At 43.5% G+C, this 19,062-nt stretch overlaps 1 non-coding gene across 1 annotated transcript; it reads left to right on the forward strand.

The window, feature by feature from the left end:
* Nucleotides 1–17,785: 17,785 nt before the first annotated feature.
* Nucleotides 17,786–17,911, forward strand: LOC126021193 (small nucleolar RNA SNORA51). The gene has a single exon (XR_007499797.1). It is a non-coding gene; the product is annotated as a small nucleolar RNA SNORA51 (small nucleolar RNA).
* The last annotated feature ends 1,151 nt before the right edge of the window (nucleotides 17,912–19,062 follow it).

A 19,062-nucleotide genomic window follows, 5' to 3' on the forward strand; every position in this document is an offset into this window, starting at 1 on the left:
CTATATGACAATATCTTATCAGCTTGCTGTACTAACATACTAATAATGTTAGTATAAATATGTCATCACATGCCTGTAGCCTGCTGGTTTAAAAATAATCACAGAAAAAAATCAGACTTTGATCCCATTTCAATGCTTGGGTTTCGTATTGGAGCATACTTCCCTGCATCCCCAAAATATTTCTATCAGAAAAATCTAAGGACTCTTAATGATATTCAAATCTCTTAGGTGACACAAATTGGATCTGTCCTTTCCTTGGGATTCTAAAATCTGAACTCAGCAGTTAGACAAATGAACATGCTTGGAGCCTGCAATTGGCCTTATGGCTGGATGCTTCATAGGTAAGGACACCCTGTTATTAGCCCAAAGATTTTTTTCTTATTTCTCCAACTTTTGATGCACCTATGCAAAAAAGCTTTTTCTTAGAACCTTAGGAGATAGATTACTTTACTTTCTGACATATAAGACGACTTTTTTTAAATTTATTTTTAAGATGACTTTTTAACCCATGAAAAACTTCTTAAAAGTCAGGGGTCATCTTCTACACCAGTATATGGCATGCTGAAACTTACTCCAGCTTCAGGGACTAGTTATCAGCCCCCCTCTTACCAACCACCACATCCCATCCAGCTGTCAGGCATTATCATTCAGTCCTCTGCTTGTCCTGATTCATCTTTCAGGACACACAGAGGAGCTGCGTTACCAACTGCTGCATCCCATCCAGCCGCCAGGTGTCATCGGTGGTATGCAGCTTTTCTGTGCTCAGTTCTCTGCTTGTCCTGATTTATCTTTCAGGGCAGACAGAGAAACTGAATTACTGAGCACCTCATCTCATCCAGCCACCAGGTATGTGGCTTTCCAGTGCTCAGTCCTCTGTTCAGCTTTTATGGGACACAGATGCGGTGCTCTATCTCCCTCTAGCTGTCCTACTAATTACTGCACCAGCTGCTCTTGGAGAAGCCCCCTCTCCCTGCTTTCAATGTAGATCACAATTAAAAAATCACAGTCACTCACTACAAATGAAAAATATAAAATGATTGTTGGCACTCCAAAGTCTAGCTTTATTAAAATATACTGTTAACCTTTGAGGGTTCTACTCTTTCTCTCTTACTTCTTTAATTTCCATGTGGTGTGCATCAAAGAGAGGTAGTCTTATACGGTAAATATAGCCCAAACCCTATATTTTATTATTAATTTTTTGTTTTGTTTTTGGGCCACACTCAGTGACTCTCAGGGGTTACTCCTGGCTAAGTTTTCAGAAATATCTCCTGGCTTGGAGGACTATATGGGATGCCAGGGGATCGAACCATGGTCCATCCTAGGATAGCAATGCAAGGCAAACTCCCTACCACTTATGCCACTGTTTTGGCCCTGAAACCCTATAGTTTATCAGGAAAAAGAAGGGTTTGTCTTATACGCCCAGTTGTCTTAACCCTGGAAAATATGGTACTTTGTTTTACCTCATATTTATGAATTTTTCTATAATGTTAAAAAGGGGAAGATGTTGGATTAACTGGTTCAATTCTATTTAGGATATATCTTCTTTGCTGGTGCTTGTTACTCACTAGATGGAAACACCTTTGGATTAAAGCATCTTTTAAATTGGTGCCTTACCCTACCTGTTCTCCTCTCCAGGATGTGGTCTTGAAGTTTCAGGGAGAAATTGCTTTCAGTTTTGTTTTTTCACTACTAAACTTTCTGCTTGCTGGTCTTAGTGCTAGGAGTGTAAGGATTATGGCAGAAGTTCCTGAACCTGTTTTATCTGTTTAACTGTGTGTGGATTATATCTTGTGTTGGCATTTGCTTCCATCTCTGTGTCTTCTCAATCCCCTGGAATTGGGGCATAAGGCTGTCACTTCACCAAGTGATCAGCTAATTCATTTCCTAAATCCATTGGGCCAGGAAGACCAGAATAAGCTCTTATATAAGTGTTGAAAATGGTTTAAGCACTTTTGTAACATGGCTTGCAGTTGTTGAAGCAAATCTAGAATAACATGGTTGTGAGCATTTATGGAAGCTGTGACAACTCCCAGAAAGAAAAGCCTACTACGTAGGCTGAGATACTTACTATACTACATGGGCCTGACACATGGGCGAGCACATGGAAGAAATACTTCAAGGGGTCATGTTCTACTTGTTGTACAGATTTCAAATTGGTGCACACTCTTGTGGTCAGCCAACGATCCCACCTTTCCCGGAGGATGAGCTAATATAAAATAATGGAACATTTGGAATAGGAGAGGTGAGAATGATGGAAGAGATCATAAATGGAGTCCTTCTGAAAAAAGTCCCAAGTTTTTTCTGCTGGACAGTGGGAGAAAAGGTCTGAGAAATCAGCTAAAGCGCTTTGAAAAACTTTACTGAGAGATAATGTTGAGTCAATTTTCTTTATAGAGATGGGTAGAACAATGATATGAGGGTCATATTCAAGTAGAGCATATGTTTGCAGTCTCCATTTGATTATTAGAACAGCTATTAATTCCAAGTATGGCACGATAGTGCACAGTTGTTTATTATGTAGATGAATCCATTCTAATGGACCTGCTAATTGAACAATGGCATCTATTGGTGATTGAGGCATTGCAAAAAGTAATAATCATACTTTTACACTGAGTAAAATTGGACTTCTCGACGTGGTTCCAATTCTTTATGACCCCCTGTAGTTAGTTGTCTTGGACTCTTCAGGACACTCTCCTAGAATGAGGAAGAAATTTCTTACTTCTGAGTTAGGAATACCAAGAGTGGGGTAGACCAATTTATATCTCCCAGCAGTTGCTGAATATCATTGAGTGTTTTGAGGTCTTTCCAGTAGATAGAAATTTTCTGTAGTGTGATGAATTACAAAAATTACAAAAAGCAAATATTCATATGAAGGCAGCATCTGATTTTTTTCTATTGAAATTTGTAATCTAGCTGCCCGAAGATTTGTCATGATATTCTCATATAGACCTTGAAGCTCCCTCTCATTGGAACATGCTATCAGAATATCTACATATAGTATAATAATGTAAGCAAGAGGAAATCTTGCACAAGAAAAATTTAGAGCTATATCAACAAAATACTGACACATAGTGAGTTGGTAATTCCCTGAGGTTAAGCAATCCACTGAATCTACACATAGGTATCTTATGATTTAAAGAAGAAACAGAGAATGTAAAGCATTTGTGGTCATCTGGGTGAATAGAAATATTGTAAATACAGTCTTTAATGTCTATTGTCATTAGAGGCCAATCTTTAGAAAATACTACAGAAGAAGGAAGGCTGGGTAAGGGTTTCCATTGGAATCAGAGTAGCATTTACATTTCCAAGTCAATCAATAGTTGCCATTTGCCTTTTTTTTTTTGTAACACAAAGACAGAAGAACTCCATTCTGAAGATTGTTTTAATATGCACCAATTTTAACTGTTACTCTGCCAAATACAAGTGCCCTTAGCTTTACTTCATTAAGGGGCCACTGTGGTGTCCACATAGAATGGTTAGACTTCTACTGAATGAGGAATGGTGGTGGGCACTGTATTGCAGTGACCCCAATTGTGAGTCCTCTGAATTATAAACTAGAAAAGTGGCAGGCAGAATTATGGGAGGATGAATCATGAACTTAGTGTGCTACTGGTCCTGTAGATCCATTATTGCTACTATTAATTCTCTCTTATAGCCCAGATCTACTATCACTATATGAAAATCATATGCCCTGATGGTTAAGCTGATTCTTCCTAATAGCAGACCTGTTGTTCCTGATGCTATTGGTCCATTTATACCTGATCATAATTTATATGGGCATTGTGTTGGTATTATAATGATATTCTCTGGGCATATGTCTAGGGCAGCGCTTCCTGTGGTGTCAGTTTGCAATGAACTTACAAGTTGTAGGTCTGCATGATTTGTAATAAACTGAAAAGTTGTAGGTCTGCATGATTTTGGGGTCCCAGATTTTGCAAGGCTTGGGGTTGGCCACCTGCCCAGTTTCCCAACATTTGCTGATTGTTGGGACAGACTCTTCCCAATGGTTCACTCCTTTGCATTGTGGGTATGGTCTGGGTGGTAGTCTCCAGAGGGTGAGGTTAGGGAGAGTCCTGCATTCCTCTCTATAGTGGCCAAACTTCACAAAATTGTAACACAGGGGTCTCAAACTCAATTTACCTGGGGGCCACAGGAGGCAAAGTTGGGGTGAGGCAGGGCCGCATAAGGGATTTCACAAAAAAGTCCTCAAACGTCATTATTAACAGTTTTAATTATTTCTTCTGAACATGAATAGAACATTGAGTGAAGATGATGAACAGTTCTTCTGAACATGGCATCTTTTGCCTATTCCTTGCTGCCAGAGACTTGACAGCGCTTCTTCTCACAAATATGAACCACATTTGACTTTAGAGAGGAAGCAATTGAGATCCTCAGAATGGCTTGAAGATGATCATCATTAAGTCTAGACCTGTACTTTGACTTATTGAAGTTCAATGTGGAGAATAACTTTTTACACAAATATGTGCTCCCAAAAAGGCACATGGTGCTCTTGAACATTCGGGAAAGCTCAGGGAAGCTGGGGGGCAATTCTCTCAAAATTTGCCCATGCATGTCTGCTTTTTCACTAATCTCCCTGAACTTGGCCTTGAGATCAGAGTTGCATTGCAGGTCAATGAGCTCCATTTGAAGCACAGGAGGGGCATCTTGCACATCAAAGGAAAAGGGTCCACAAAAAATTGGAAAGTGGCTCTGTGCTTTTTGAAGTCTGCAAATCTGTGGTCAAATTCCTTCTCTAGCTTAAAAATAGCATCAACATATTTCTCACCACTGAATTGTATGCCTGCATCCACAAGTTTCTTGCATGCTGGGAAATGGCAAAGGTTTGTCTGAGACAGCTGGGATTTCCATAACACAAGTTTTGTGGAGAATGCTCTCATGTTGTCATAGGCAGCACTGATAAGCTGCCCCGAGCCTTGTAACATCTTGTTTAGTACGTTCAGCTTATGTGTGATGTCAAAAAGAAAAGCTAAATCCATGAGCCATTTGTGCTCACTCAACTCAGAAACAGCATTTCCATCCTTCTCCATGAAGGCTTTCACTTCTTCTCTCAACTCAAAAAATCTTTTCAGGACATTTCTCCTGCTGAGCCAACATACCTTGGTGAAATAGAGCACATCTCCATATTCTGACTCCATTTTCTCTAAAAAAAAGCATGAAACTTTCTGTGCTTTAAGCCCCTGGATCTGATTTGGTTGATGTATTTCACAACAACAGACATCACATGGTCACACAGCAGGCATTTACTGCAAAGGGCCTGCTGATGGATAATGCAGTGAAGAGCAATGGCCTTCTCTACACCCTCCTCTTCAAGTTTTTTTTTGAACAAGTGCCACCAGTCCATTTTACTCCCTGTCATCGATGGCACTCCATCCGTTATTATACCAACAAAGCTCTTCCATGGCAAACCTGCATTCTCAATGGCATCACACAGATGCCGAAATATCTCATTAGCCGTGGTTTGGCCATACATTGGAATTATTGTGAGCAGCTTCTCCGTCAATTCAAAATTGCAATCAGAGACTGGAGAGATAGCATGGAGGTAAGGCATTTGCCTTTCATGCAGAAGGTCGTTGGTTCAAATCCCGGCATCCCATATGGTCCCCTGTGCCTACCGGGGGTGATTTCTGAGCATAGAGTCAGGAGCAACCCCTGAGCACTGCCAGGTGTGACTCAAAAACCAAAAAAAAAATTGCAATCAACACCATGGACATAAATTGTGAGCTGCGCAGTGTCTGTTATATCTGTGCCCTCGTCAAGTGCAACTGAGTATGCATCAAAACATTTGGCTTTCTCACACAGTTGATGATAAATGTCACTTGACATGTCAGAAATGCGCTCTGCCACAGTGTTGGCAGAAAGTCTGATTTTGCTAAACTGACCTTTCTTTTCCAGACAGATAATACTTGCAGTCTGTAACATGCATTTTTTTTTAACAAACTCTCCTTCTGTGAATGGTTTCCCTGCCTTAGCAATCATCTCACTAACCATGTAACTAGCTTTGACTGATGCAACATTCTCTTTGGTTGCTTTCTTGAAGAACTCTTGTTGCCTCATTAGACATGCTTTAAGACTGGCAACCCACTTGGCTCTCTCATTTCCTTGATATTTTGCACATTCCTCAGCATGTTTAGTTGAATAATGGCATTTTAAGTTGTATTCCTTGTGCACTGCAACTTTCTCTGAGCAAATAAGATATATGGGGATGCCCCTGTGCTCAACAAAGAAATACTGCGTCTCCCACTTTTCCTGAAATTGTCTGTGCTCGTCATCAATCTTTCTCTTCACTGCAGGCTTTGATGAAGTCATGATGAAGGTATGACAAAATCTAATTCTGTAATAAACTTCTCTCCCGTAGACCTCTGATAATGCAAGGAACAGCAGGCAGGAGCAGCAATAGGTGCAAAATATTCGTGATTATTCACTTACCGAATATTCCCAATAAAATCGCATTAGTAAGAAAAAAATCGCAAAAAAATTGCATTAAACATTTGCATACCCCGAACAGAACTGCTCGGGTTATGTGAATGTTTAATGTGATTTTTTTTCTTACTGGGGCTGTCTTTTGTTTACATTCCTCCATACCCATATAGAGTGACATTCTCTAGCCCAGTAATTACCTCTGCCACACTTGGGCAAGGTCCAGTTGTTGGCCTTGAAAACATATGGCTGGGCAGGGCTCTACAATTTCTATGATGATAAGCTGGTCTTCTAGCTTAGCTCTGGAATGAGTAGGTCTCAAGTGCAGTTACATGTGCCTGGTGAGAGTCAGAACCTACATTCTGGCATACCTTCATGAAGCTCATCACATCCTCCCTTTCTCTGATTGGCCATAGGAGTGCTTGGCAGTCCTCCTTTGCATTTTCAAAGACCAGTTGTCTTATTAAGTGTTTCTGGATTTTCTTTTCTTTTACCTGCCTTCAGATTGTATCAGTTTGCTAATGAATTGGGCAAAAGGCTCTGTAACCCCTGGAATATTTTTGTAAAACTGCCTTTGCATCTGTGTTGATCTTTTCCCACACACCTAATGCTACTTCTCACACATATGAGGTAGTTTAACCTGCTTTCTAGCTTTTTTGAATTCACTTTCTCCTAGCAGCATGTTCAGAGTAATTCTAATCCTAGACACTCTACCAGATCTGCCTAGGGTGTGCAATTTGGCCTTGTCCTTGTCACTGTACCACATTCTCCCCTGTAGATGTTGGCACACTTTGGCCATGGTCTCGATCTTGCAGGGTCCAAAGTACATTCTTACTCCAACTCGACAAATTTTCAGTACAATATGGAGAAATGGGTCTGTAGGCAGCAAGTCTTTCTTAAAATTGCCTGAAGAATTAATTTTTAGCCCTTGACACAAAGGCATTTCATGAGGCTTAGATCTGGTAGGTTCCAATCTCACTATTTGGGAGAGTATTTTCAGACTCTGAGTCTGAATATACATTGATTGGCTTATCGTCCAAAGTACTAGAATTTGTGTCATCCTTGGAAGATGCAGGTCTTTCTGGGCTGCCACTTGTGTTAACTATGTTTTCTGGCCTTGGTTTGGCTTGAGACCAGGTACTGGTTTCAACTGGGTAAACTCCTCTCCTTGTGTTGGTACTGACTCTATGGAATTATTCTATGTAATATCCTTTGTTAAATGTTGGTACAGGGAGGTATCTTTGTTCTAGACTTTGGTATAGGGCAGGCTCAGAGAGAGGCATTTGCTATGAGGTTTGGTCTGGTTTCTTTTACCAATGGGGTGAACCTGAAAGGGGCTGAAAGGAATGCTTTTAAGTAAATAAATTATTAATTTGTCATTATTTCTTATTATAATTTAGGTAAATGTTCCAGCATAACATTATACAAGTCAGCAAATAAATTAGTATTTTTTTTATATTATACATTACATTGTCATCAAACAGCCAGGAAATGATTATAGATTTGATCCATCGTGGGATTAGAACCTTGATTCATGAGGAGATCATTGCCTTGATTCAGAGGATCACTATTTGAAATAGCCAAAATAATATTGTTCTCCTATTCTGGACACTGACTTCCAGAAGGCTGCTACCTGACAGAGGCCAAGAATACAGGTGTTAGTTTACACCTTATTTTACCTACAATAAATATTATTCCCTGATTCCTTTGTATGTCGCTTACAACTTGGATTTACCCCAAAACAGATATTTTCTTACTTGTAAACCTGTGTGGGACTGTCTCAGGATAGGCTGAGCTATCTGTCCTTACACTATCCTTAATGTCCCACCCAGTGGTGGTCTCTGTACTCAATAAAAAATGGCAGTTCTGGCAGGCAGTGGGGGAGATACGAGGTTGAAGACTGCCAAACTACATATGTTTCCCCCTCAGCCTGGTTTGGATTATTTCCTGCCAGACCCTGATTCAGACTTGTTCACCTGGGGTTGGAGATACGGCATGTGGGTGATTTTACAGACAGGACTCTAATAAGAAAGGGCTTTTCTGGAGACAAGGTTTGATGAGGAAATGGGCAGGGTAGGGCATCCAGGGCTTTACAGACAAACCCTATACAAAGGCAGGGGACGACAAGGGAGATTGGGACCAAGGCAAGTATTCAGTCAGAGAGAAAGGACTAGAAAGGAAGAAAGAGAAGAAGGTACAAGGTAACAGAAAGAGCCAACAGTTTTTCCAGTGAAGCCATTAAGGAACTGCAGTCAGTATCCAGGAGAAACAGCCAGGAGAAACCTCCAGGAGAAACTGCTAGCTGGCAGCAGCAGCACCACTACCAGTAGCAGTCCCACCTCACACTCGAGCTGGGGGATTTATATACCTTCGGGCAACTGCCTCTAAATGACAGTTACCAGGGGCCATTGTAAAGGGATGGCCCTCCCAAAGCCATGCCTGCTGTACCATCACTCATAATTGTTGCTTCACCAATGGTCCTGCTTCACCACTTCTCTGTGGCTCTCTGAAGAGAGCCATCACTACAGGTATTCTAGTATTTGGACTGATATTACCCTCCTTTCTATTTTCTCATCCTTCCTGAAGACCCGGCAACTGAAAACATGGCCCCAAAAGCTGCAGTATCACTAATAGTGCTTGTATTTCCTGGACTGTGCAGCTGCATTCGCAGCCACACAACAACTCTGTTTTTGTTTAATACCATCATCCCTGTAGGAACATACCAATTTAGATGTCAACATATCTGAAGCCACCTAATATTCAGAAACTAAAGAAGTAACAATGGTCAATTAAATCTTCTATGAGTTAATGGCCTCATTGAAAATACAATAATTTTCACAAATTTGTTTGTTGTAAATTTCCTGTCTCTTCCTTCCTTTTTTTGGTGTGTGTGTGTGTGTGTGTGTGTGTGTGTGTGTGTGTTTGGGCCACACTCAGTGATGCTCAGGGGTTACTCCTGGCTATGTGTTCAGAAATCACTCCTTGCTTGGGGCTGGGGGATGATATGGGACGCCAGGGATCAAACTGAGAAACGTCCTGGGTCAGCCACAAGCAAGGCAAACACCCTCCCACTGCACTATCACACCAGCTCCCTCTCTCTTTCTTCTTGATTTTTTTCTTTCTTTAAATAACTTCACACCCAGTTATCTGGAAACATATGTATTATAATCAACTATGTCAACCATGTGATACATGCTCTTTAAATCAAGTAAATTTTTTAAAACAATGGTTGTCCTTTAAAGAAATCCATACATTCTTCAAGTCTGAGAAATCCTCATTATCTTACTTTTTAAAAACAACAGCATTTATAATCATACTATGAATTCATCAATTTTGCATTCCACTTCTTTTTGCCATGTTGAAAATTCTGCTTTTTATTATAAAAAATGTCGGCCTTGTTTCCTTTCAGATCCACACTGTAAAATAAAGAACATGACATTCTATTAAATTAGGCTTCATAAAGTGTTGCAGCACCATTTTGTAAAAGATAAAAAAATGTGAAAACACCAATGATTTTCTTTTATCAGAGAGATTTCCGGCACCTTTAAAGAAGACTGGAATTCATTTAGGGAATTCTGGGAGCTAAAAATAATAAGAGGAAAATAGAGGGAACCAGCTAAGTGCTTTCTCAAATAGGAGGACCAAAAAAAAAAAAGCGAAAATGCACTTTGCAGATCCTCCCAGGCTGCTCCAGACCTGCAGTCTGGGAGGCGCTGAAGGATTACATTCTTGGTGTTGCAAGCTAGTACCCCTGCCCAGAGCAATTCCCTGTAGGAGTTGGCTTGTCATTTCCAAAGGAGAGGGCATCCCTTTGAATTCCCCTACCAGAAAAATTCCACCTCTGTTTTTTATTACAGGGTGGTATTAACACCTATTAGGATAAAAGGAAACACCCTGTTCCTTCCAATAGGAAGGAAATATCTCTCTCTCTTCAGCCTGATAGGAAAAAAAAATTATTTTTGTTTTTGGGTAACACCCGGCAGTGCTCAGGGGTTATTCCTGGCTCCATGCTCAGAAATCACTTCTGGCAGGCTTGGAGGGCCATATGGGATGCAGGGATTCAAACCACCGTCCTTCTGCCTGCAAGGCAAACACCTCACCTTCATGCTATCTCTCCAGCCTCTGATTGGAAGATATTTTCACATTCGTACCCTCAGAGGTATTTAAGATTAAGAGTAGCCCCCTGGAAATGACTGTGTTTTCCTTTCTGAGCCCTAAAAGCCACTCTCATTCAGGACTTGACCTCTTAAAATGCACAGAAACCACTGGGGAATCCTGAGATCTTTGGGCAGAGGCTAAGAATGTGAGATGGGTATGCATAGAATTCTCTGGAAGAACATGCCACATGTCCAGGGGAAGCCTATATGCTGCTGAAGTCACCTGATCCAGCCCTGAGAGCCCTAGCCTCAGGCCTCTCAGTGTTGAATGTCTGATGGGAAAGGGGGCTTGGGGAAATACACTGGAGGGCCACTGGCATGGCACAGCATGTGTGGCATGGAAGCATGACTATTTCCTCTGGGGTAAGTCAATCTTGATAGCACCAGGGATGACTGAAACTTCACCACAAGGTCTTGATTACTGCTGGAAGAGTAAGCAAGAATGTTTTAAACTGAACAACTAGTTCGGATAGAGAGCTGAAGAATAATGATGATCTAACACCACTGCACAGCACTTCACTGCACTGTACCTAACTACATCACACCTTACTGCTCTGCCCCACACTGCACTTCATAGCTCACTGCACCACACCTCACTACACAACTCACTTCACTGTATGGCACTTACTTCATAGCACTTCACTGTATATCGCACTGCACCATATCTCATTGCACTGCACTCCACCACAGCTCACTTCACTTCATAGCATCTATTTACCCACACCTCACTGCACTGCACCTCACTGCACCACAACCTGCTTCACTGCACCGCACCTCCCTGTACTACACTTCACTTCATAGCACCTGTTTTCCCACTCACTGCACCACAATTCTCTGAACTGCATCTTACTTCACTGCACCTCTCTCTACCACACCTCACTGCACCACAACTCACTGCACTGCATCTCACTGCACTTATAGCAACTCACTGTACCACACCTCACTTCACTTTCCTGCACTGTACCTCACTGCACTGCTCCTTTGTTCTCAAATCTATGCTTCCCCTGGTGACACCTGTATGACTTGCTGTTTCTTTCTGGACTCCTGGATCACTCATCTAAGAAAGTGGAGCTGAGGAGAGAAGCAGAAAGCCCCTGGGGTGTTCAGGGACACCTCTTCCAGCTCATCTTCCAGCTGTAAAACACTCTTCAAAGTGGGACTTTGAGGCCCAATGCTTGAAATGTTCTTTCAAAACAGCCTTCCAATGGTTAGAGACACAACACAAGGTGTTCCATATCCAGCACCACATATGGTCCTCCAGCACTGCAAAAAGGGAGATCCAGGAGTAGTCGGTGAGCATGCCAGATGTGGCTTAAACACAACAGAAAATCCTTAGACTTCTAAGAAGGAATGTATTGTACACGGTGCGAAAGAAAGGTACAGATAAATGCATTATATGAGTTGTTAGAAAACTATTATAGGCTGTCCATTTGAGGACTTTGCAAAAGCATCTGGCATTTATCTTTTGTTTTGGGTGCTCAGGGCTTATTCCTGGCTCTGTGCTCACGGTCCCGATGTGGTGGCAGGAACTGAACTTAGGCTGGCTGCATGCAAGGCAAGTGCCCTTCCTGATCTCTCTGACCCCTGATATTTATCTTTTGGGTAGTTTATCAGTTGAGATTTATCTTTATAATTCAAACACAAAATTAACTCTGCAATCCAGAAGGTGGTTTTAAATTTTTGTTCTTTAAAATTCCATCTTTTTCAATGGTGGTATAAATATTTTAATATGAGTTATACTTATGCACCAAAAAAGCTATTAGAATACTTTGAGGTCAGTCACAGATGAGTTCTTTGGTGATTACTCATTTGAAACACCTCTCTGCAGTCGTGCAAAGTCACAATTCATTAAATATCTAATAAAATAAGAGAAAAACAGACAGAAAGGCAAATTTAAACACCTTTAGGGACCTCTTAAAGGATGTTTGAGCAACTGCTTTAGGAAAAGCAACAATGTACATGAATTAACTAGCATTTTGGTTTAGAAGCAGAAAGTAATAGCTACAGAAACACAGCAGGATGTTTGAATTTGTGGTAGTTTGCGCCACATTGTTTGACTCTTTAATATCCCATAGGCCTGTACTTAATGGTTTTAAAAGTAATTTGTTTCAGAAGAGTGGGAAAGCGAGTTAATGTCTCTGTTTAGGTAGACACCAATAAAAAGTTACTCCTGGTCAATTAGCCTAAAGGCTTCTCTTGGGGATGCTGGGGGGCCCTACACGAGGGAATTCCTGCTGCAGTCATTTAGATGAAGCTGAAGTTGGATGGAGGCTTTGCCCGGCATCCTGTTGATTGCCCAGGAGTGGCAGGCGGCAGCTCTTTCTCAGGAGAACTGCTTAGGAATCTGCCTGGCTCCCCGAAAATCTGTTCTCTTCTGTGTGAAGGAGTGTTTTCTAGGTTTGGAGTCCAGGCTGACTCGGCACTGGCTGCTATGCCCTCCATGCTTGCTCCTGTGCCAGAAGCTGCTCCAGCTCAGCTGCTTCTGCACGCATGGCTCTGCTCTTTCCAGCTCAGTCTCACATTCCTTTCGATCTTTCCAGAAATTTCTAAGTTTGCCTTGTTTCTTGGGCTTGTATTTCATTTAGTTTCTTGGATCTGTGAATTTGTGCTTATTGCCAAACCTGGAAATACTTTGCTCATCATCTTCATATAATGTTTTCTTTTTATGATGGAAAGGGGCACACCTAACTGAGCTGAGGGGAGAATCCTGGCTTTGTGTCCCCAGCAGTACTTGCGGGACCATGTGTTACTGTATGATCCCAGCCACCTGCATGCAAAGCAAGGCTCATTTCTGCCCCCCAGATGCCATGCCAATAACATCTTTATTTTTTATTATAACACCATGATTTACCAAGTTGTTCATAATGTAGTTGGCTCGGGCATTAAATATTTCAACACCAATCCCACCACCAGTATGGCCTTCCCTAATCAAAGCTCTCATTGCAAGCACAAATGAATTTACTTCATATTGTTTGTTAGAACACAAAGGTAAGGGCCCAGAGAGATAGCACAGCGGCGTTTGTTAATAAAGTTATCATCTGAGGAGTGACTGGGCTGATTGGTGCTACTTGAGCCTCTTTTGTTCTTGGTTAGGCTCAGTGAGAGGTTTCTATGCAACTTTCCTATCAAATTTGTTGTGATCCTATTGGGTGACACTACTACGAATTTTGAGGTGATGTGTGGCTGCATATGCCTCTGCATGGCAAAAAATCTATAGATCTAAAGCAATCTTTGGTGACTTGGCAGTTTGATGAGGTTCGGTTGTAGTGGAGCTGGATTGTTTTCTATGTCAGAGGATTTCAGATATAGCTGTGGGTTGCTGTGGTTTGTGTAGAAAAGAAAACTTTCTTGCCTCCAGAGTTGTCAAAAGGCCCTAGGGTTTTCCACCCAGATTAGGCTACCTGGGAAGAGTAAGTGGCACCATGTTCTGTTGGAGATTAGTTGTCCACCAACGACATCTTTTTGATGCTGAAGATTCTACTCTGTGCCCAAGTACTGCATTTGCTTCAAATTGCTTCCTTGGCTTCCTGCTGTTTTGTGTTCACTTCTAGTCTCAGGTCTGACCACCTTCTCTAGCCAGGCCATCATGGTTCCCACTGTGCCATCTTTGTCACCCCAGAGGTAGCACATGTGTATCCAGAATCTAATAGTCCCTTTTCTGAAGTCCCACATCTCCTACCAGCAATTGTTCCTCTAGCTTCTTGACATCTGGATTAGTCACACTGTCTCGAGATTCCCATCTACTCAAGTGTCCTCTGTATTATTTCTGGTCAGCTTTGGCCCTGGCACTCCCTCTCCACGTCCTTCTCTCCAGTCTTCTTTCAAGTCTAGAGTCCTAGTTCGGGGACCACAACACCCTCTTTCCTGGTTTTTGCCATTCTCATTGACTGAAAGCTTGTTCCAACTGGGTGCCCACCCATACCTGTGCCCCATGCTCACTGCATCGTCACGCTCAGGTCTACAGCAAGGCCACAGGCATTCTCAGAAGACCTGTCTCTGGGCTGGAGTGGTAGTGCAAGTGGTAGGGCATCTGCTTTGTACGTGCTCACCTAGGACAGAACATGGTATGATCCCCCGGCGACCCATATGGTCCCCCAAGCCAGGAGTGATTTCTGAGAGCAGAGCCAAAAGTAACCCCTGAGCGTCACTGGGTGTGGCCCCCTAACAAACAAACAAACAAACAAAGAAGACCTGTATCTGCCCCCCTCACTAGGGCCTAGAGCCCCAAGAATAAGGTGGGACAGAACCCCAGCTCCTATCTGCCCAGTCCCTGCAGATACTGAGTAAAACCAGGCCTTCTGATACCCCAAACACATAGCGAGAAGGGATTGGAGAGTTGTGAGGCCCCTGAACTCTACATGCAGGGCCCTACAGTGAGTGAGGAAGTCCTGGATGCACCCAGAGTTCTGCTCTGTTCCAGCGACCCCTGTGATAGTGTGGATCACTGTATTCAGAGGGCAGAAAACTAGAGGTAAGCCTGACTAATGGCACCAGACAGGGTCGGGGCAAAGGCCCCAAATTGGGGATCATGCGGCTGCCAGAAGAAAAGTTGGAGCTTGTTCTTGGGGGCATCTTTGTCCCAGGGCTGCAGGCAAGGGGCAGGTGTGAACCTTCAGGTTAGACCTGGTTCCCACTTACTCCCTATCCCAGGAGCCTGCGCCTCCTCTATCTGAAATCAGAACCACGCCTGATCATTAGCACTCATTCCTGACCAGTGGAATTTGACCCATAGCTCAGGGCTGCCGGCAGCTCAATGCCACGTTCTAATTTCAGCCACGGAAAATGCCGCCAAGAGGGAGTCCCTAGCACAGCCCTGCACAATCAGAGACACTTCAAAGGCCCGAATATTGGCAGAGGAAACCGTAGCCCCTGCCCCCACCCAAGCCAGATGGTGGCGAGGACTAGAAGGGAGTGAACCTGGCCACTAAGAGCTGTGGGGCCGGCCTGGGAGCATGGGGGTTCCCTCCTGCCAGCTCCCCCATAGATTAGGGGTACTTCCTTTGTTGAGGACTGCAGACTGTGCTCTGCTTCTCTAGAACCCTCTCAGTGTGGTTGCCAGACTCAGCCAGAGGCACATGATGAGTCACCCCATGCACCCTTAGGCCAAGAATCAGAGCCATCCTGTTTGCATGTGGTGGATGGGCAAAGTGCCAGCCTGATTCCCTTGCCTCTGCTGGACATGAGGCCACCTCGAGGGGGCTGCATCACCCATGGATGTTGAAGCTGGGAAGGGTTTGGGAATAGAAAAGCTGGGACATACTGGAAGATTTCTCAGAGGAAGGGATGTCTTCCCGGATTTCCCTGGAAAGACATCACTGAAGGAGTATGGGAGAGGGCAGGTTCCATGTCTTTGCAGAACTCTCTGAAACAATCCTGGTGCCCTGTTGTTGGAAGCCTCGTGGTGGGGGTGTTTAGGGGGTTTGCAGAGGCTTTGTGGGAAAGGGGTTTGATTCTGGCTGAGTTCATGGCTCCCTGGAGCCAGCCTGGACTAAGCCCTATTTCCTGCAAACGTTTCCCTCCTCGTTAGCCGCATCAATGTTGTTAGGTTTGGGGGTTCATAGTTTTCCCACAATATTGAACATCTTTGCCCCTGAATGTTTTCTATCTCCACATTGTTGCTTAAACATGTCTGGTGGTTTCTGTTTACTGCACTGCTGCCACCCATGAGACACAGGGACCCACCATGCCCGAGTGGGCCCACTCGCTCTTCTGTACCCTCACAATTATCTGTGACTTCTCCTGGTCTTCTCAGGATGGCTCCAGTGTAGGGCACACAGGTGGGACCATGTAACATGATTGTCCATTGTGATCTGCCATTTAATTGCAATAGTACTGCAGTGCCACAGTTCTTGCTAGCTGAATTCTCCATCCTGCTGGGTGCAGATGCTATTGACTTGCATCACTGGTTTCTCAGCAGCTTCCCTGTGTCATCCTAGAGCCCTGTGAGGCTGAGGGACCCAGAGACCTTGAAAGGCTCCGGGAAGGAACACTTAGCCACTAGGGCTGGCCCGGGTGGAGAAAAATAATCTGCTGCACGCACTGCCCTCTGGTGGCTGTACCGCAGATCAAATGCAAGGGCAGTGAGGACAGGCTGATTCGATGGGAGCTGGTTCTCTCCAGGAAGAGCCCTGCCTACCAGGGTGGACACTGAGTGTGCAAAGACCTGCAGGACACTGAGTGTGCAGAGAGATGAGGGATACGGGGAGAGCAGAGATGAGGGCCACTGGGAATGCAGAGGTAAGGGACACTGAGTGTGCAGAGATGAAAGACAAAGCGGCGGAGATCAAGGTCAATGAGAGTGCCGAGAGATGGGGGTCATGAAGACTGCAGAGATTAGAGACACTGAGTGTGCAGAGATTAGGTACATAGATGATGAGAAGAGGGACACTGACTATCCATAGAGATGTGAGACAGTGATTGTGGAGAGATGTGTCAAACTGCGAAATGAGGGACACTTTTGACTGCAGAGATGAGGGTCACAGAGAGTGTAGAGATAAGGGACACCAAGAGTGCAGAGAGATGTGGGACATGGAATGTGCAAGATGAGGGAAACTGAGTTTTCAAAGAGATGTGGGACATGGAATGTGCAAGATGAGGGAAACTGAGTTTTCAAAGAGATGTGGGACAGTGCTTTGTAGAGAGTGTGCAGATTTAAGGGTCTATGAGTATGCCCGGAAATGAGGATCACAGGGAGTGCAGAGAGAAGGAACACTGAGTCAGTTTGCAATGGGACATTGTGTGTGCAGAGAGATGTGGGGCACAAAGTGTGCAGAGAAGAGGCTCAGTGAGTTTTCAGAAATATAGGAGGCCCATGTAGAATGCAGAGATGAGGGACACTGAGTGTGCACAAAAATGTGGGACAATGGGTATGCAGATATAATGACAGAGTGTGCAGATATGAAGGTTAAGGAGTGTGGTCAGATGAGAGACACTGAGTTTTCAGAGTGGTGTAGGTCCGTTATTAGGCAGAGCTGTGGGACACGGAATGTGTCGAGATGAGAATGATTGAGGGAATGATTGAGGAAGTAGAAAGCATGTCTAGAGTACAGGCCTGTGTGGGGTGGGGAGGAAGGACACTTGGGTTATTGATCATGGGAATGTTGCACTGGTGAAGGATTTTATTTATATATGTATATATATATGTAAACATATATGTATATATATTGATAAAAAAAGAAAAAAAAAGATAAGGCCTCCCAATTCTTACCACAGGCTGTGTTCTTTACACTGACTGTATAGAAAGAGGGGGTACAGTAAATGCACCCCATATACACCTCAATCTTTGCCTTGTCTGTATTGTGAATTGGGGGACAAAAAAAGAGAATGATTGAGGGTTCAGAGACATGAGGGTCACGGAAGGTCCAGAGATGAGAGACACTGAGGCCCTCAACAGTGAGTTGGGGGTCATGGAGATAGTAGAGATGAGGAATACTGAGTTGCAGAGAGATGTGGGACAATGCCTGTGTAAGATGATGGACTCCAGGTGTGCAGAAAGATGAGGTAGTGTACACACAGAATGTGTAGAGGGATAAACACACTGTCTACAGAAATGGGGGACACTGAGTGAGTAGAACTGTTGGTCATTGAGTTTGCAGAGAGATGTGAGACACTGCATGTGCAAGTTGAAGGACACTGAGTGTGCAGATGAGGGACTTCGAGTGTGCAGAGAACTGTTTGATTCTGAGTGCAGGGAAGTGTGGGTTTTGAGTGTAGAGTGATGCAGCCTTCTGTATCTGGCAGTGCAACTGCAGCTGTTTATTTGCAGAGCCCCCTCTGCCCCCTTCATTAAGAAGTGGGCGACAGGCACCCCCTACTTGTGCCTCCACCATCTCCAAGCTGTGGCTGCCTAGTTGCTACAGGAAGCACCATGTGTTAAATTTTTTTTGTTCAATTTTAAAAATAAAGACGTTCTCTTAAAAAAACAAAGGCAGGGGAAATGGTAGTAAATACACAACATGAAAATTTTCACCTTAATCTTTTTTTTTGGGGGGGGGTCACACCCGGCAGCACTCAGGAATTACTCCTGGCTCCACGCTCAGAAATCGCTCCTGGCAGGCTCAGGGGACCATATGGGGTGCTGAGATTTGAACCTTTTGCAGGAAAGGCAAACACCTTACCTCCATGCTATCCCTCTGGTCCCACCTTAATCATTTTTATAAACATTTTGGGAGCATTTCAGAATATGGTTTAATGGTTTCCAGTCCAGCGTAAGTGTGAAAAAGTGTGGGTTACTATGTGTATGTAGTGAGTATATCTGTGTGTATATGGGGACATGTAAGTGTTGATAAAGGACTGTTGTTATGTGTGAGTACACATAGGTATGTGTTGGTGAATTTGGATGCTTGTTGGTGTGTGGGTGCATGAAAGCATGTAGTTGTCAATAGGTATGTAATAGACATGAGGTATGTCTTTGCATGTGGGCATATGTAGGTGCATGTTGGATGTATAGAGATGTAAAAGTGTATGT

Source organism: Suncus etruscus, chromosome 10 (genome assembly GCF_024139225.1).
Source record: "Suncus etruscus isolate mSunEtr1 chromosome 10, mSunEtr1.pri.cur, whole genome shotgun sequence".
Taxonomy (NCBI): Eukaryota; Metazoa; Chordata; class Mammalia; order Eulipotyphla; family Soricidae; genus Suncus; species Suncus etruscus.